This window comes from Carlito syrichta, unplaced genomic scaffold (genome assembly GCF_000164805.1).
Source record: "Carlito syrichta isolate Samal-C Ts95f unplaced genomic scaffold, Tarsius_syrichta-2.0.1 Scaffold115580, whole genome shotgun sequence".
Lineage (NCBI taxonomy): Eukaryota > Metazoa > Chordata > Mammalia > Primates > Tarsiidae > Carlito > Carlito syrichta.
In genome coordinates this window covers 307,603-327,231 of record NW_007059676.1, presented here as the reverse complement: position 1 = coordinate 327,231, position 19,629 = coordinate 307,603, and the positions used below count along the sequence as shown (strand labels likewise).

At 36.0% G+C, this 19,629-nt stretch overlaps 1 protein-coding gene across 8 annotated transcripts in view; it reads right to left on the bottom strand.

Annotated features, from left to right (window-relative positions):
• Positions 1-19,629, bottom strand: part of MEF2C (myocyte enhancer factor 2C) — a 178,487-nt gene that overhangs the window by 81,765 nt on the left and 77,093 nt on the right. The gene's annotated exons all lie outside the window — the stretch shown is intronic.

Below are 19,629 nucleotides of genomic sequence, written 5' to 3'. Positions count from 1 at the left end.
TTTGGCCACTTGAAGCCTGGATATGACATTATGAACTTAGCATTTTAGACCTGAGTTGAAAAAAATCTTAAAATTGTTTAGTATCATGCCATTTAATTGAAAATACTTGAAGGAATATGACTGTGCTCTCAGACAATGCTGTATTCTGTTTTCTAGAAATCTAGCAAGATATTGGGAAGTGTGCAAGCTATAATACTGTTGGGGTTTTGGTTTCGTTCTTCTTTCATGTACCTTTCTTCCTCTCTCAGGCAAGAAGCTATATGGTTGACTTTGAATTTTTCTTCTTTTAATATACTGTATTACCAAGGCCCATAATCCCTCCTTCAGAATATTTCTCAGATTCATATTTGTCTATTTCCCAGGCGACTCTATCACTCATGTCCTTATCACTTGGCTTTTGGACAGCCTAGCAGCTTCCTATCCTAGATGATCTCCCTGCCTGGAATCCTTCCCTCTTCAACGCATCCCAATCTGCACAAACTCACTCTTCGTTCTGCCTGTCTCCCGACGAGCTGTCTACAACAGCTCCCTTCCCTAGCTCTGAATCCTTCCTACCTGCCAATCCTACCAAATGCAAAAATACATTTCACGCTTCCCAATTTCAACCCTCTCTTGATTAAACTTCACTTTGTCACTCCAGCCTGCCCACCGAAAAGGCGTGAACATTTTTAATTATAAACTTTTATATGGTCCAGTGTTTCCCAGCAGGTAGTTTGGAGAATATCATCCCTATCAAATACTCCTTAAGAGAAAAGTTCAATGGCCCAATACATTTGGGAAATGAGGCACTTGGTATATTAAAGGCTAAGAAACCTTTTAAATGTTGTTTAATCTGCTTTCCAAACCTACTGCTGACAGAACATTTGTTTCTGCATTTATTTATTTTGAGGAGCACTTATTATCACTCTTCAAAACTAGGTTTTTGAGACCCAAACTCTGGGAAAGACTGACTGATGTTAACTATTGTTTTTAGCCAGGACTATTTAGAAATTTTCCCACCTTCAAATCCAACCTGTCTCGCAGAGGCCAGTTCAATTTAACCTACCACCTATTTGTGTGGAATTTCTAAATGCAGATTCCCACTCTTCATCTTTCTCTTTATCTCCAGATACCCAGTGGATGTCCTTCAGTTCTTCCTGTCTTAATGTCCTAGGAATCTCAAACCTTCCAAAGCTCAACCGCATTATCTTCATTCTTGAATCTGCTCCATGCTCAAAAAGCTCCATCTTACCACAAGCTCAGTCATCCAAACCAGAAACCCTAGCGTGAACTGGGCTCGGTGGCTCAGCCTGTAATCCCACGCCTTTGGGAGGCTGAGGTGAGTGGATTGCCTGAGCCTGCGGGTTTGAGACCCGCCTGGGCAGCGAGATCTCATCTCTACAATAAATCAAAAAATGAGCTGGGCGTCGTAGCGTATGCCTGTAATTCCGGCTACTCGGAAGACTGAGGCGGAAGGATCGCTGGAGCCCAGCAGGCGAGGCTGCGGTGGCCAGGAGCGGCCACTGCACTCCAGTCTGGGCAACCGAGTGAAAAAAGAAAGAAACCTTAGCGTGAACTATGAATCCCATCCTCCATCCCCACCCCTGTCCCAGGCATCTAAGTAAATGTGTGTTAACAAAAACTGTGGACCAGGAGACAGAAACCCCTGACCTCCTAGTTTCCTATTGCCTCCACATTTTTGTTAACATTTATTGTTTTACTTAGCACCCCTTATTTTTCCCAATCACACTTGTCACATTTTAAAATTTATATATTTTTGTGTGTGATGATCTGTTTAATGTATGACTCTTCTACTACAGTGCATGCTTCACATGGGCATGTGCCACTAATATTTTAAAAGGTCACTGTGATGTTCCCAATGCCTAGACCAGTAGACATGTTTGGGCATAAGGTAAAGATCTATGGTATCAAAAAACTTAATAGGAGAAATGATTATGTGAAGTCTTTAGAAGTACCAAGTTGATGCATGTGACGTAAGATTATATGATAACTTCTCCCATGAACATTTTAGCAAACAAAAAATTTTTAAAAGATAAATATACTCTTTACTAAATAATGATTATATTATTTTATCACATTGGCATTGGGGGAAGCATTCCAGAAAGCAAAGAACATGGAGTTTGGATTCAGAGAAACCTGAATTTGAATGCTCAATCGGCCATCTGCTAGCCATGAGAAATTCACTTGACTTTTTTGAGGTTGAGTTCTCATCTGATAACACCTACTCTGAGGGTTGCTGTGAGGCTTGTATGAAATAATGCATGTACAATCTTGAGTACGGTGCTTAAAGTAGATTCCCAATAAATCTTTATCTCCACCCCTTTCTCAGTGGACTTAACAGGTAAAGAATTGGCAAAATATATTTGTCTTGGTGGCTTGAAGAGTCTCTCAATTAAGGTTATCTGGGGAAGTTACTCTTCCTGATGGAAAGATAAAGTTGAGCTATGGAAAGATAAGGCAGAACTATTCCCACTGACGATCTTTTGGAAAATAAACCATCTAGGTATTTACTATACCACATTAGTTAGTCAACATCTACTCACACGTTATTTACATTTCAACATAATTTTTCTTTGTAGTAAACACCAATTTCTCACCTTTCATTTTATCTTTATTAATTGTCTTTGTAAAGTGCTTCTGAGAAAATATAGTTAGTGTTTTATTTTCATATCTGATTATTATATGGTCTTAGAAATTTTTTTCCTGGTTCATTCAGATGAGTCATAATTGATATTCAGAATGAGCTAAAGACTACCTTTATGGAATGAATAAAGAAGCATAATCATTGATTACATAGATCTATACAAAATGTTTCTTAATATTTTTTAGATGAAATTTAGATATGAAACTACACCTGCATACTGGTATTTCATTGCATGAAATAGGCTGCACAATACATTCAATACAGAAGGCACTGACCCAAAATACTTTCATATGTCTAAAACCACTTGTAATCAGACTTCATGACCACAAACTGTAGGTGGAATGTCTCAGTACAGTATGGTTTCTGTTGTACTCAAACCTCAGAATTTAGCACGTTACAGCACTCACCATCAAAGTGAATTTCCGCACAGAAATATCATTAAAGCCACTATTTGTGTTTACTTTTAGGTGCTCCTCAACTTTTGTGTAACCAAGTAAGCTACTGGATAAAGTATACTTATTTAATAATACCTGTCAAAAAAGTCAGTGCATATAGCTTCTTCTGCAGTTTAAAACTGCAAACTGAAATGATGACTATATTAAAGCATGTAAGAGAATATCTTCAAAATCTACTCTTAATTGCTCTAAATTTAATTCTGTATTATGTTCATATTCTTCATACCATACTCCAAATGTATTTTATAATGCCTTTTCTCATTGTTCATAGTTAGATAGAATTGTTTTTAAGCATTAAGCTTTCTAAAGAGATCTGGGATATTACTCTTCGTTTAAAATGTGCCACTCAACGACAAAAATTTCAATTCAGAGCTTTTATACTTAAATAATGTACTGTAATGATTTACATTTTTCATAACTTGATAATAGTTTATAATGGGAACAAGTCCATATTTCTATTTAAATAGCATTTTTTAAAACTTAGGTGAGACAGAGAACTGTTTCTATGGTAGTAAGGCAAAGAGTTGCTATTTTCTAGGCTTGCATCAGTCGACCTGCATCATTAAATTAAATTAAAGAAACAACATGTGATATATGCATGGAAAGGAAAACTACCCTGCCAACTTTGACCATTTTATGCTTTTTTTCTTTACCTTTTTAAACAGTCCCAAATGCAATGATGCTATATTAAGATATTTCAGTATTAAGTGTTATAGTGACCCTATGTTTTAAATCCTAGCATAAGGACAAGTACCACACATCTTATGTTCACAATGACTCTAGAACCTATTAGGTATGAACAGAAATTAAAATTAAAATGTGAAATTTTAATTTATTAAATGCAGCACAATGCAATTTAGTTATTAAAATTAAGAAAATCTATTCACTAAAATAAAAATAATTATCCAAGCATGTTCTACATATAAAAAATTATGTTAAACAATATCAGTTGAGAATTATCTATGCCAGACATTTGTGCAAGGGTGTTGCTGCTTCTATTACATAAAAGAAGCTCTCCCTTGTTCATGTTGCTTCCTTGTGACTGGAGGGAAAAAAAAGTCATTTCATTTTGTAATGCTTTTGTAAGAGAAATTTTAGTACAAAATGCATTAATTGGCCAATAGAGTACTATTTTCAGTTACGTCTAACAATCTGAATTTGTATTTTTTTATCTAGAGTTGGGTCGATTCACTTTCTGTTTTCAGACCAACTTTTTCTCTAGACTGAGCTAGAAAAATCATAGTGGATGTTAATCTAATCAAGGTGAATATGAAATAAATCTATGTTGGTGGTTGTTTCTTAGCTTGTTCTTGGTGAAAGTTGATGGTGGTATTACATCCCTCTACCTTTCCATCTGGTCACTGGCAGGTTCCCATCACACTGCATGGTTTAGTTTAAATGTCATGCAACTTCTTTGACACTTTCATTGTTACATTTAGATAAGACTCATTTATATCTCACTGTAGTGCTCTGGCACTTTTTACAAATCTTTATTTATCAGACTTATTCTAGTCTTGCAGAGTTGGTTGTTTATGAGTCTTCCCCTTTTGCCAGATTTGAATTCCCCAAAGATCCTAACTCAGACCTCTCACAGACTCTGACCAGTGGACACTTCATGTTTGCTGAATGAGTGAACTGTAGAATGGAAATATTTTATGTAAAGTTTGAATGCCTCAACACAATCTTATGTTAGAAATAGATACTTTTTATTTTTATTTTTTTCAACAGGTAGCTATTGACTTTATTTTTTTAATTATTATTATTTTTAAACTTATTTTTTATTATAAAATTGTGAGGTACAGTTAAGTGTTAGGTATACAAATGTGCATTGTTCAGGCACCCTTGTTAATAAGGGGTGTCTCCCCATCCCCAGACAGATATTGACTACCATTAGTCCCACCTCCCTTCCCCTCCCTACTCCCCCATAATTTCCCACCACTGTCAGTCCTTTTTTTATAGTATTATGGTAGATGTTCAAGGTTCACTATATGAGTGAGAACATGCGATACTCAGATCTTTGTTTCTGTGAGAGATCAGGCAGTATTATAGACTCTAGTTCCATCCAGGTTGCTGCGAAATTCATGATTTTGTTCTTTTTTTATGGCTGCGTAGTATTCCATTGTGTATATGTGCCACGTTTTTAAAATCCAGTCCTCTTTTGATGGACAGCATGGTTGGTTCCAGGTTCTTGCTATTGTGAACAATACTGTGATAAACATTCGTGTGCAGGTATCTTTTTGAAAGAGCGATTTGAGTTCTTCAGGGTATATTCCCAGTAGGGGGATTGCAGGGTCATATGGGAGGTCGATATTTGGAGCTTTTAGGAATCGCCACACTGCTTTCTACAGAGAATGCACTAGTTTGCACTCCCACCAACAGTGTAGAAGTGTTCCCTTTTCCCCACACCCTCTCCAGCAACTGTTATTTTTTGAGTTATTGATAATGACCATTCTGACTGGAGTTAGGTGGTATCTCAGTATGGTTTTGATTTGCATCTCCTTGATGATTAGTGAGGTTGAACAAGAGATAGATACTTTTTAAAAATTGCCTTTCTAATAATTTAATCTTTCAAAATTAGGAGATTCTGAACATACATATGTTTATTTTATTTTTTGTTTTTGTTTTTGGTTTTTTTTTGAGTTGGAATCTCACTCTGTCGCCCAGACTGGAGTGCAGTGGCTGCTCCTGGCCACTGCAGCCTCGATCTGCTGGGCTCTTGCGATCCTTCCGCCTCAGTCTTCCAAGTAGCTGGAACTACAGGCACGTGTTACCACACCCGACTAATTTTTTTGATTTATTGTAGAGATGAGGTTTCGCCAAGTTGCCCAGGCGGGTCTCGAACCCGCGGACTCAGGCAATCCACTCACCTCAGCCTCCCAAAGCGCGGGATTACAGGCTAAGCTACCGAGCCCGGCCATACGTTTATTTTACTAAAAAGTTTAACATGTAAATGACATGAATTTCAAGAGAAAGTAATTATACTATCTCAGAATTTATAATAGAGAAGCTAAACAATGTCTGGAGAGAGATATATATACATGTACATATGCTACAGATGTCAAGAAAAAAATACTTCAAAAAGTTCAGAGAAAAGTATCTTTTATGCCTTGCTTGGATGACTCATCTTGAAAGATGGAAAAGTCTGAAGATAAAAATTTAATTTTACAATCACAGAATACAGAGAGAGCGGGGGGAGGGTCTAAGGGTTCAGGATGACCGTGTTCATTCAGCAAAAATTTATTGAACTTTCTGTTGAGTTCAGATTTTCAAATCATAAGTATTTGAAAAAGCATCTGATGAAATCCTCATGTACAATATTATAAGAGACTTGCTGGTGATGATTTAGTTGATTTAAATATGGCTGAGGAACTATCTTTAATGAGGCTGAATTAATTGGGCAATGTTAAGTTTCATGGAATGTCTCTCATCATTGATTTAGATGAAGATGTAGAAGGCATGCTTATCAGACCTACCTAGAACATAAATCTATTGGGCGATTGAGCTAACCCAAAAGATGATAGAGTCTATATCCACAGCTTCTTGTACAGACTTTAGAAAGCTGGGTCATAAACAACGAGATGAATCAAACAGAGATGATTTTAAAGTCTACATTCATATATATATTTTTAAATTATACAAACGCAAGTTGAAGAAAATTAACGTGTTAGCTGAATTTGGAAAAAGAATCTAAAGTGATAGTATTCCATGGTGGGAATAAATAATCTTAGATATTTTTGTTAGTCCTCAGTCCTGTTTTTAGTTCTGAGAATTACATTTTAAGATGGCACCAACAAAGTTACAGCATCTACAGAATGGCAAACAGATTGAGGTAGGGGCTGAGAACAATTCTGCATTGGAAGAATCTGGAATGTTTCACTCAGAAAAATAAGAGTTAAAAGTGTAACACTAAAAATAAGAGTTAAAAGTGTAACACTAAACACTAAACACTGAAGTCTAAAGGGTTGTGGCCGTGTGAAGAGACACATGAATTACAGTATTGTGTTCCACCAGGCAAAATTAGAAAGCATTGTTGGAAATCATATAAAGGTTCAAAACAGGAGCCAATCTAGTGAGGAGAACTGTCGGAGTGGACCTAGTCTCCACAAGCAGAAAGCAGCTTGCTCCGGAACACAGTCGAGTAACATCTCACAGAAGGTGTAGAAAGGGGTTCCTGAGTTAAGCAGGAAGTTAATATTTAATTTTACACCCAGGTAAAGGAGAAGTTAAGAGTGAATGGTTTAATGGTTCAAGTAAGTATTCACCCTACAGGAATATCCTATGTTTTGATTACACAATCTCATTACTATAATATCATTAGCACCTCTAACATTCAGATTCCAATAAATAAAATGGGGTTAATTTCTTTTTGTAGCTAGAAGAGATATAAAAGACTGTAAAGAATTTGAGTGAACAACATGAAGTGCTGTGCTGAAAACGCACAGAAAAACATTTGTCCAGATGGATAAAGTAGGCAATTCATAGTATTAAAACATTTTCAAAGAAGCCATGTATATGAATCATTATGGAGGCAGTGTGAAGTAGAAGCAAAAACATGGGGATTGATGGCTAAGTCCGGGCTCTGCCATTTATGAACTGTGCCCTTGAGTACTGCTTGACTTACCTGAACCTCAGTTTCCTCAACTGTAAAATGGAGAACATAATGTAGGCATCGTATAGAGTTTTGTGAGAGTTAGTTAGATTAAGGGATATAATACAAATGTGAGTGACTTGTTGACTGAAACCACTGTACAAGGCACATGGTATCTTTGCTCTGATACACAAGGTTCAGTTACTTCTTGTTAATAAAGCAAAAGACTGGTCTCCTAGAACCTACTGACTTGTGTTACCATTGTTTTACTTATGTCTAGATTAGAGTGTCTCTCTCAGCTAGATTCTACACTTTTCTTGGAAGACTGGACCATCTTCCATTCATCCTTGTAACCTGACATCTAACAGCAATGCTTGGCTAAATGTTTGTTGAATGGATGAATGAATGAAAAAATATATGGAGAGAGGGATTATGTATTTTTTGTAATCCAAAATGAGTAGCTGAAAATATATTTCTACTGATAATCAGACTATGTTAATAGTCAATTGATGGAAGTCAATTTCACATAGTTGTTTTATGTTTTTTGGGTCATTTAAAACTGATAGTAAAAATATACACTTGGTAAAACTGAGCAGGAGAAAAACTGCACTGGGTCAAATTTTGTGTGTGGGTTTGTCAGTGAAAGAGACGCACATCCTATTTCTTCTGTTGTTTTTAGATAAGAGTGTTGACTATTTGGTGGACTTTTTCTAACAAGTTCAAAGTCTTCATAATAAGTTATCTTGCAACATTTGACAGTTATCTCTTTGAAATTAGTATTTGGCACAGTTTATTATCCCCATTTCTCAGATGAATACTGCAAACAAATACAAGAATTGCCTTATCTAAGGTCCCCAAATGAGTCCCTGGGTGGACTAGAAATGAAACCCTATTCACACAAAATTCATCTTTCCTTCTGTTAGTGTTTCTTCCCTCTTTTAGACAATCATGCATTTCAGGGGCTGAAGTTCAGCATGGCATAGATCTGATCAACTGATTTTTCTAGTCAGGGCCTCACTCCATCGCCCAGGCTGGAGTGTAATGGCATGATCATAGCTCATCACATCCTTAATCTCCCTCCTCAGCTTCCTTAGTAACTGGGACTACAAGTGCATGCCACCACATCTGGCTTTTTTTGTTGTTATTGTTGCACAGACAAGAGGTCTCCCTATCTTGCCATGGCAGGTCTCGAACTCCTGGGCTCAAACAATCCAGCATTCCTCCCACCTTTGCTTCCCAAAGTACTGGGATTACAGACATGAGCCACCATGCCTGCCATCCAGTCAACTGTTTATTGAGCAGTGTCCAGGTACTGTTTGTGATGTAACATTAAGAACCATCTAATGAGATCAACAGACACTGGAGACTCCTGGAGGGAGAAGAATGGGAGGTGGGCAAGGGTTGAAAAACTACTACTGGGTACCATGTTTGCTATTTAGGTGACAGGCTCAAAAGAAGCCAAAAATCTCACCTTCCCGCAATAAACCCACATAACAAACCCGCACGTTTCCCTTGATTTTAAAATTAAAAAGCAACAAGAGCCATCAGAAATTCTGATGAGTGCAAGCAGTAGTGCGCCTATTAATTAATATAAGGATAGCTTTCTAGGTTAAACTAAAAAATAATACGAACAACTCTAAAATGAGAGCAAGTTGATTTCTAGGTTCTGACAATCAACCAAAGCAACTTTTGTGTGAACTCCACCACCAACTCTGCCCTCAGACACCCCAGCCACTCCCATTCCGACCACTGAGAGCCACACACAAGCGCTGGTGGGCACACAAGCTCTATATTTATGGATGTGTTTATTTACATTTCACAAAATGGGAAGAATTTTGGTTCGTGGCAAATGCGGGTCTGCTTACAGCCAGAGTAAAAACGGTGGGTCTCTGACTTACACACAAGGCAGAGTAAAAAAGCTCTAGAAAAAGAGGGCAGTTCGGTATTCTCTCCTATGGCGCAGGTAAATGGCTTTGACTTTTTCGCAAGGGAAAGTGCAATTCACAAGTATTCTCTCCATGCCTGTTCCCTCCATTCCCCTCTTCTGGTCCCCATTCATAAAGTCACCCCAGAAGAACTTTCCTTTTGTATTAACTGCAGCGGTCCTTGCACCTTACAGGCAAGATTTTGAAACAAATCAAAGAAAAACACCTTTGGAAACAGGAGGCCTCCAGTTCTATAAGAATAATGGAGGCCTAACTCCAAATGACTACAGACATGTCACTAAAGGAAGCATCATAATCTTATCTTTAGGTCCCAAACACTTCTTTTCACCAATCAAAATACCTCCAACCTAATCTTAGTTGAGCCTTAGAGTGCTCAATCAATGGAGAATTTGTTTAAAACCTATTTCTTTTACTCATAAAGTAGTAGTCGTTTCTTTGTTTTAGAATGTATTTGGGATTAATTTACCCAGAAAATCTTATTTTCAAAGTTTTGAGATTTTTATCTCTCTTTTTTCCCTTCCAAGTGGAGTTGTGATAAATATAACCCTCATTCTATGAAAATATTTCAGATCTCCTCCTCCTCCTCCTCCTCCTCATCCCCCTGCTTAGATAATCTCTCAGTTTCCTCCCAGTGAAGGAAACAGAATGACTAATGAGTGACAGACAGACAGTTCAGAGATACAATGTGCTCTGTAATCCGGGAGCCACAGATCTTCCTATGTGTTTAAAGGGTGAGGGCTGGAGTCAAGAGTCTGCAGTGACAATCTTTAATTGAACAAAAAGGCAACTGCCCTCTGCTCTCCCTCCCTCGGTCCTGACAGTAATGGCATGACTGTTCTAAGTATTCCTCTTCAGTTTTATTTTGTTTAATTCAGCCTGTCATTAGCAAGGCTTGCGAGCTTTGGGCCTAGTGATTACTCTCGGTGGGAGGAAACAACGCCACTGCAGACTTGTGTTCCAGACAAGCGCTCCTTTATACAATGACGGGGCCTGCCACCGTCAATGAAAGGCCCTTTAAAGAGTGGCGAGGGGCGCTTTCAAGCAGATTGCGACCACGTGCTTGTAGCCCTCCAGCACCACTTGGAGGATGAGACAGCAATGTGTTCTGCTGCAAAGAGGACTATTGTCCTCGGTAGCCTCAAGCAAACTGAGCCGTGTTTTGCTGAAGTATAGGAGTATTTCCAAAGGATTTTCTAGCAGAAGTCCCTAAAATTTTAAACATGATAAAAGGATTAAAATAAGGGGTTTACCGTGTGGAATTTAGAACTCTTTACCCTAAGTCAACATCCCCAGTCCTCACATAAAACTCTACATCTTGTGCACTGCGAATTTTGAGGAAGAATAATAAATCACAATTAGAACACAATTAAATAAGTGAATGCATATTAAACTGAACTTGAGTGTTTATTAACAAACTCACAGAGCCTAAGTTTTAAAATTTGTGAAAACTGATTTTAGATACACTTGTTATATGAAGAAAAGTTAGAAGGATGACCTAAAATTATTAAACTGACCAGGATTTAAAAGAGATTTCATTGTGGCCCATTTTAAAGCCTAGGAATGTTTTGGCTTTTAGAAAGAGAAGACAATAACACAAGATGCTTTAAATGTTTTATATGTGTTGTTCAGGTCTGCTTGTTAAAGGGCTGATTTACATTCTAAATCCAATCTGTAGATGCAGTCATAAAATAAATAGCTCTGTTTCTCTAAACCTCATTTACATAAAATATATAACTTAAAACAGAGAAGCATCAAATAAAGCAGATTAATATTTTGGGGGCAAAAACATGTTTACTAGTTCAACAAAGCCCAAATGTACCTGAGGGAAAGGTCAGAGAAAACTTCATTCCCTGCTGAGCGAAGGTTCAGGAAGCACATTTGTCTACATTTTCCTGTCATAACAGGAAGAGTGTAACTTCTTCCTTTCCACAATAGCTTCAGTTGTACCTCCTAACTCCAATATTTTCTCCCTCAGGGCCTTCCAAATCAATCCTTGCAAGACAGAAGGCAGGAGGCTGTCTCCGTTGTAGTTTCCAAACAGTTACATTTGTTGAAATGTTATTTAAATGTTAGTGATTTCTTAAGCTAAACTGCTCCAATTTAAAATTAAAAGTCAAATTTCCAAACATTTAGATTGGTTCTCTTATTCCTATTAATGGTCCAACATATTTCAAAGGAAATGCAAATTACACATTGTATATTATGGAATTTTAATTTACTTCAATTTAATTATTTAATGATGTCTTTTTTTCCCCCCCAAAGTCATTATTCTTTTAAAAAATAAAAGTTTTCAAATTGTCTTCAAGAAGAGTACATTGGTATATAAACTTTAAAAATACCTTCACCATCACAATTTTTGAAGTAGTTCCATTTTATATGAAATATATGATAATGTTAAAAGAAGTTTAGATTGCAGAGGACATGGCTTTTGAAACAATTAATGACATGTCTTTTAATGTACAGTCTGCAAGAAACCTCTTGGTTTATGTGGTCTATATATAATGTTAATATTTTTAGTGCTGGTTTCTGGGTAATACAATGTCACACAGTTTGTGGATTTGCAAAGCTAAAGGTGACTTGTAGCAGACAGAGTGGTGTGTGCATGCATTCACAGAGGTGAAAGGGGCCATTCAATGTCAACTTTCTACACAAAATGTTTGAGATAGAAAAAAGAAAAGCATCAAAATAAAAATCATACTTTTAAGTAGAAATAAGATACACAAATGAGAAGTGGAAACATCTTGAGGCCCTGAAGTTCAAAGACTTTATTTCTTAAATAAAGCGATGGAATTCTAGAGGAGGAAGATATCCCTTTCCTTGTGAGAATTCTGGCCTCAACTGGATTTCTTACCAGAGGAAAGCCAATTAAGGAGTCAGAGGGCAATGCGGCAGTAAAGGAATAGAGTGAGCTGACAGAAACATAAAGTGTTCTACCCTGAATGGGATATGAAGTGAGTATGTTGTACACTGTCGCTATGATTTGACTACATAGCGGGCAGACTATTTGTGAATGGCTTTCAAATTGCTGGGAATAAAATAGAAATGAATGGCCCAGCTCACCGCTGTTAAACACACACCTGAATACTTTGACTACTGCTTTTTTTTTTTTTAATGTGGAAACTCTTGAAAGAACAATTGAGGTCATTTTTTCTGTCTGTTTTTCTTTTTCCAACCTCTCCAATCACCAGTAGTTCCAATTCTTTGAGCAAAGACTTTTCCCTTGGTGATTTTAAGATAAATAAAAGACTGATATAAGTTATATGCTCAGGGAACCTTTCTTTAAGTAGGTAGTCCTGGAAGGCATCAATATATCCTATAATCCAAATTCTGAGAGGTACTATGTCCTAGCATGTTACTTTTATTTTATTTATATTAAATGAGCTTAGTATAATGGTTAATACAAGTGTGGGGAGACAGCAGTTAAAAAATGATACTAAGAAAGATACTATGAGGTCTCTGCAGACTTATTTTGGGTCTAGAGATAGAAAGAAAAATAAACATTTTTGCACTGATAGAACCTTTTTTCCCCCTAAGATCTGAAACATGTTCCGGGTATTTCTTGACTAACACAGATAATTCCTCCATGGAATTTAAGGAGAAATTGACAGGCCTGGGAATTCTGTCTGTGGCAATGGCCAGGGAGTCCACTCAACAGTGGGACTGCATCACGCTGTTCTCCAACTTATGGTTCACAATTCCTTGCAAAATTGTTTTTTGAAGTAATTAATTTGCGTTTCTCAATTATCCAGTTACTCACATTTAAAGAGTGAATTTATATCGCTATTTCAACAAATTTTATCTTAGGATACTAGGATGTACCTCCCAAATTTAGAACTGTAATGAACCCTTTTATATATTAATATTCTGAATATCACCCTGAATGAAAGTAACGTTAAAAATTCCTTGGAAATTTCAGCTAGAATTCAAAGAACTGAAAATGGGGGAAAACAGGAGGAAGTAAGGAGAACGTTTTTTTTCTTTTTAAATAGCCACCTGAGGGAATTTATATATCTTTTTATTTTTCAATTTAGTGCAGAATATACCAGATTTAGTTTAAAAATCAGTTTTTAGAAACGATCTGAAGCTGCATCTCCACTGAACACATTTTTCCAGCTTTTTTTCTTAGCTCATTAATGTAATTTATAAGTCATATAAAGAAACTGAGATAAGGATATAAGAAGAGCAAAAGTTAGAAAATTTAACAGCTATGAACTCTGAATTCTTTTAGTCATAAGGGGATTCTTCTGTCCTATTAACAGGAGAAGGTTGCTAATTGTCTTTAATTTGTGCTCTAGTTATTTGCACTGATAATTACATGAAATCTTGTTTGTTGGCAAAAACTAATACTGTGCCAGATCTCAAGGAAGAAAAGAAAACTTACGGCATTTAAAGATATTTTTCTTTAACTTACTATTTTAAGCCCTAACTGTGTTACTTAACAACTATTTTTTCCTTACAGTTATTGAAATATTTAAATGTCTTTTTATAAGAATTTGCATAAATAAATTTGGGTTTATCTCTTCTATCCTTTCAAAGTAGGAAAGCTGAAAAATTAAAAAAAATACTAACATACAAATTAGGCTAAGCATGCCTATTTATGTCTTCCTTCTTAATATAACAGATACAATATATTCCTAAATATATTGTTTGTAAAATGAGTAATATAAGGACAAAACTTATTTAAATATTGTTAAAGGATACAAAATTACAATTAGACAGGAGGAATAAGTTCTAGTGATCTATACCACAGCAGGATGACTACAGTTAACTATAATATATTATATAGTTTCAAATAGCTAGAAGGAGAATATTGAACATTTCCAACACAAATAAATAATAAATGTTTGAGATAGTGACTATGCTAATTTGATAATTACCCTGGTCGCTATGTTATGTATATCAAAACATTATCGAAACATAACTATATGCCCTATGAATATGTACAATTATTATTTTTCTATTAAAAAACAAAAAACAAAGGAAACTAAACAAAAAACAAAACCTCAAATTGATCTGTCCTAAGAATCAGTTTGTTGTTGGTCTCTTTTTAAAAATTTTGTGTACATATGCTATTATAAAACACAATAAACGTGTCACAGAAAAATAAAATTTGACTGCTTCAGAAGCATGATTAAAAACTAATATCATGTGAAACAGGCTAAAATTGCCTAATTGATGGAGGTATTTCACGGGTGAAAAGAAAAAAATGCAGAGGGAATGACATAAGCTGAATGCTGGAAGTGATAAAAATGGTGACAGGTAGTTAAAAACAATTTGGTCAGTAGCATACATGTGAAAATAAGTCCCACAATCATAGAATCTAGGAAACTACTTCTCCCTATTCCTGTCAACTCCCTGCTCTGTAAGTGTCCTGTGAGATCTTTCCTTCCTGTCCACAAACCAACCTCTCTGCAGAGTTGGCTCCTGCCTGGCATGATCTTCTAATCCCTTGTAAGGGTCTGAAGGCTCCTTTGTGCGCCTGCTCCAGTCTGTTCCACTCTTCCATCACCCCAATATCCTTTTAAGGTAAAACCCCCATGAAATAAAAGTTTAGGTACCATTTCTTACTGCGCTACACAGTGCAGGAGTTGTTTTGAAAGAAATCACATTGCCCATAATTGAGCTAATAGTTTAAAGAACATGAGTCTTAAAAGGAAAAACTAAAAGGGCAAATTCATTGAACACTTATTATGTGATAGGTGCTTCACATCTATCACCTCATTTAATTCTCTCAATGACCTAGTGAGGTAGGCACTGTTTTTGAATCCACCTGCTGAGGGAACTGAGGAGGAGCAGGAGAGTCAAGGAACTTGCAAGAGGGTCACATAGCTACTAGGTGGCAGAACTGGTACCAGAACTAGGTTTGCATCTCTCTAATAGCCATGCTCTTAGTCATTTGATTACACTGGATACAGTATGATGTAACTGAGAAAAGTAATGACATAAAACCATGCTCTTAGCTTTTATATTATACTAGCTGCGACATAACATTTTAAAAACCATGATATGTTTTTTTTTTAATATCAGAGATCTGGGCAGATCTTGGCCATTTCCTAGCTTTAACTAAATGATCCTGGACCAGATACTTAGAATTTAAGAGGCCCTTCAAAGATTTGCACGACCTGGGCCCTGCCTTACATCCAGTATTTTCTTTCATTTCTCTAAAGTCATACAACAGGCTCAAGTTCCACAGGCCTTCCTTCGGCTCCTCTGTCAAGCTCTGTCCTCTCTTATGGAACTTTGCAGATACCTATCCTTCTGGAATACTGTCACCTGCCTAACTCTGACTCATCTTTTAGCACTTCTCCAGAAAGGCTTTTCTCTGACCCTGATATAAATAAAGAACCTCCTGTTATTCTTCCATAGCACTTTGATATTTCCATTCATAGCACATATGAATGAAACTCTTGTTACATATTTGCATATTTTATGTCTGTTTCGTCCCACCAGGAGTCCACAACCCTGGCCTACAAGTGAAATTCAGCTACCCCTGCTTTTGTTAGTGAAGTTTTATTGGAATGCCGCCACACTTGTTTATTTACATATGATGTATGGCTTTCACACTACTAGGGCAGAGCTGAGTAGTTGAGGCAAACACTGTGTGGCCAAAAATACTTACTATCTACTCCTTCATGGAAAAGTTTGCTGACCCCTAAAGCAGACTTGGTAAGCAGGATGGGATTCTTGTTCACCCCTGAATACCTAGTGTCAAGTGTACTGCAGTCTAGTAATATTTGTAACTTTCACACAGAAATGAATTATCCAGCTGTAAAATGAGATTGATAAGAATCAAATGAAATAATATATACGTAGTTCTTGGCACATAATTGGTAGCTACTTTTATTAAGTTGTCTGAAAACTTCTGTAAGATAAAGTGACAATTCATAATTTTGTTTTTATATACTAGCTTAAGAAATCCATGTTATTTGGGTCAGGAATTAAGAAAGAGTCTGGCATGTTGGCTCACGACTGTAATCCCAGCACTTTCGGAGGCGGAGGCACTAAGATTGCCTGAGCCCAGGAGTTTGACACCAGCCTGGGCAACTTGGTGAGACCTCGTCTCTGAAATAAATCAAAAAATTTAGCTGGGCATGGTATAGCGTGCCTGCAGTCCCAGTGACTTGGAAGGATGAAGCAGAAGGATTGCCTGAATCCAGCAGGTAGAAGCTGCACAGAGTAAGACTCAACTCAAAAAAAAAAAAAAAAAAAAAGAGAGAGAAATTAAGAAAGAAGTGTTTTCATAAACTTGGAAAGTCTGAAAACATTTTTTAAAAAAATATAAAAGTCTTTATTAGACCCCTAAACTATTTTATGTATTTGTGTTTCTGAATTTTAGTTATCCTACCTCCATTTGAAAGACAGTTAAAGGAAAGGCAAAATTCAATGTAAACAGTCATTCTGTCCTACAACAGTTTGATTTCTTAATGATATACAACTTATCACATCAGTTCTGTCATATTTCATTTCACACTTTAACTCAGTATTTCTTTTTCTGGTAAAAACGCATCTTGTTCTGTGTATAGCTAAATAAACCAGTGCAATGGCAGAGCAGTCTTGGGCAACTTTTAAGAAAAGATGACAGTGAGTTATTGTGTTGGGTTCTACTGGACAGTCTACAGAGAGGTAGTATCAAAACTAGCAAAGCAGCTAACATTTCTGTTTCTAACATGTGAACACAGATTAAAGGAAGCCCAGGTTAGGGGTGCCTACACATTTGGTATGATATCCTGTTTCAGATTTGCTGGTTTTGATTATTAGAAGTGACCTAAATATTTTAGGCTCTCTCTCAAGTGACTTTTATGACCACTTTCATAGTAGGTGAGCAATATGCACGACAAACATTTACATGTAAGATGCTTTAAACTGTCAATGACCCTCTAAAACAATCACTGAAAAAAATATACGTATGGACATGGCAGGTTTCATTCCACTTAAAAGTGCTGAACTAATGGGCTGACTGATACAAAGACTGGAGAAAAGAAGAAATAGATCCTAAATTCCACAGAATAAAATCAAGAAATCCATTTTCAGAATTAAAAAGAAGTCAAACTAGGCTGAATTTAAATAATTTATGACTTCTAATATGAGTGAGAGTAACAGCAATTGTGGATGCAACTACGTTTAAATTAAGAAAAGATGTTCAATCATTAGTTCAAAAGTATGATGTTAAATTTCTATATCCCTAGATAGTCTGTCATTTACAGCAACATGGATGGAACTGGAAGACATTATGTTAAGTGAAATAAGCCAGGAACAGAAGAACACATTTTGCGTGTTCTCACTCACATGTGGGAGCTAAAATTTTAAGCAATTGAACTCATGGAGATAGAGAGAAGACTGATAGGTACCAGAGGCTGGGAAAGGTAGCAGTGAATGGGTACAAAAATACAGCTAGATCGAATGAATAAAATTGAGTATTTGGTAGCACAATAAGGTGACACAATTAACAAGAGTTTATTGTATATTTAAAAATAACTAGAAGAGTAGAACTGAAATATTTCTAACACAAAGAAATGATAAATGCTTAAGGTGATGGATATCCTAATTTGATCACTACACATTGTATACCTGTATCAAAAAAATCACATGTACTCTATAATTATATAAACCTATTATATACTCATAAAAATAAACATAAAAATAAACAAAACTTTGCATCCCTGTGTGAGTTTTATGAAAACTCATGAATTCAACCTGCAAAATTTTTTTTCTATCTTTATAAGCAAAAGAAAATACAATGAATCTAATGAACTTAAAAATTACCTGGTATTATTAATGAAGTGTAAATGCTAATTCATATACTTTTTTACTGTACCCAAGTAGGTTCTAGTCAAAATAACAAGTTTTAAACAGTCAGTGATATACAGTGTTCAGTATTTCAATCTTAATTTCAATTTCAAACTATAAGCCAATTAAAAAAAATGGCTTTGTATTGACAGCATTATTGCTTTTTGGTTAGAACAATAGTAATAAATAATGGGTACGAAAACATTAAAGGAATCCATGATAAATCTTAGCCTTGCTCAGACAAAAATAGTTCAAGTCATGTTCACCTTAAAATATATAATACTTAAAAGGAGTATATACTTGAAAACCTAAAAGCTTCTCTAATTTTTAAGGGCATACTGCCTTTGATGGCATAAAGAACTATTTTTATTCATTATAATTTGCACATTAAATCAAATGTGTAAATTATAATGAATAGAAAAGTGTCAATATAATAACAACATTAAATGTAAAAAACAAATCAGTTCTAGTCTCAAAATGATAAAAAAGGACAACAGGGGAGATGAGTGTCTTTATTTTTGGGGAAAGGATAGCCTGGGGGGCCTTCCTTAAGGTTGTTGTTTTAGCTCTCTTCAGGGTAACTGGGCAACAGGCTGAACACTCTTCAGTCCCATAGCCAAGTCACGTCTGCTCTTAAGTTTCCAAAACCGGGATACAATGGTCAGGATCCAGCAGCATTAGAATTTCTCGTCAAGATCATTAAATGATACTTAGCATTAGAATGTGTACAATCCACTGAGCTAACCTTACACAGTATAACCTAATTAAATCTAGCCTCTCCAAGTGTAAAAAAAAAAAAAATTTGAGTCAAGTCACAAGCATTCATGATATACAAATCTTTAATGCTGAAATAAGCATGTGGATGTGTAAAGTCTTCAGAATAGATTAATTGTATCCCACAGACATTATCATTGGGGTTCTAGAAAAAAAATTATAATGCCATCTGCCTCTATGTTTATCCAATTCAGATTTAAAGAAAATGGTATGAATTAACTGATAGTTTTTGCCTATATGTCTTAAGTTATTAATATCTGTGTGGGTGGTTTCTCGGTTGTCAGCCCAATGTTAAAATATTTTACATGTATTTCAAAGTCTCTTTTACTGTGAATAAAATAAAAGCATTTTTTGCAAGATATTTAACCCATGTTATAAACCTTTAAATGAATGACCACAAAAGGTCTAGTTCCCACGAATATAAGAATATCTTTG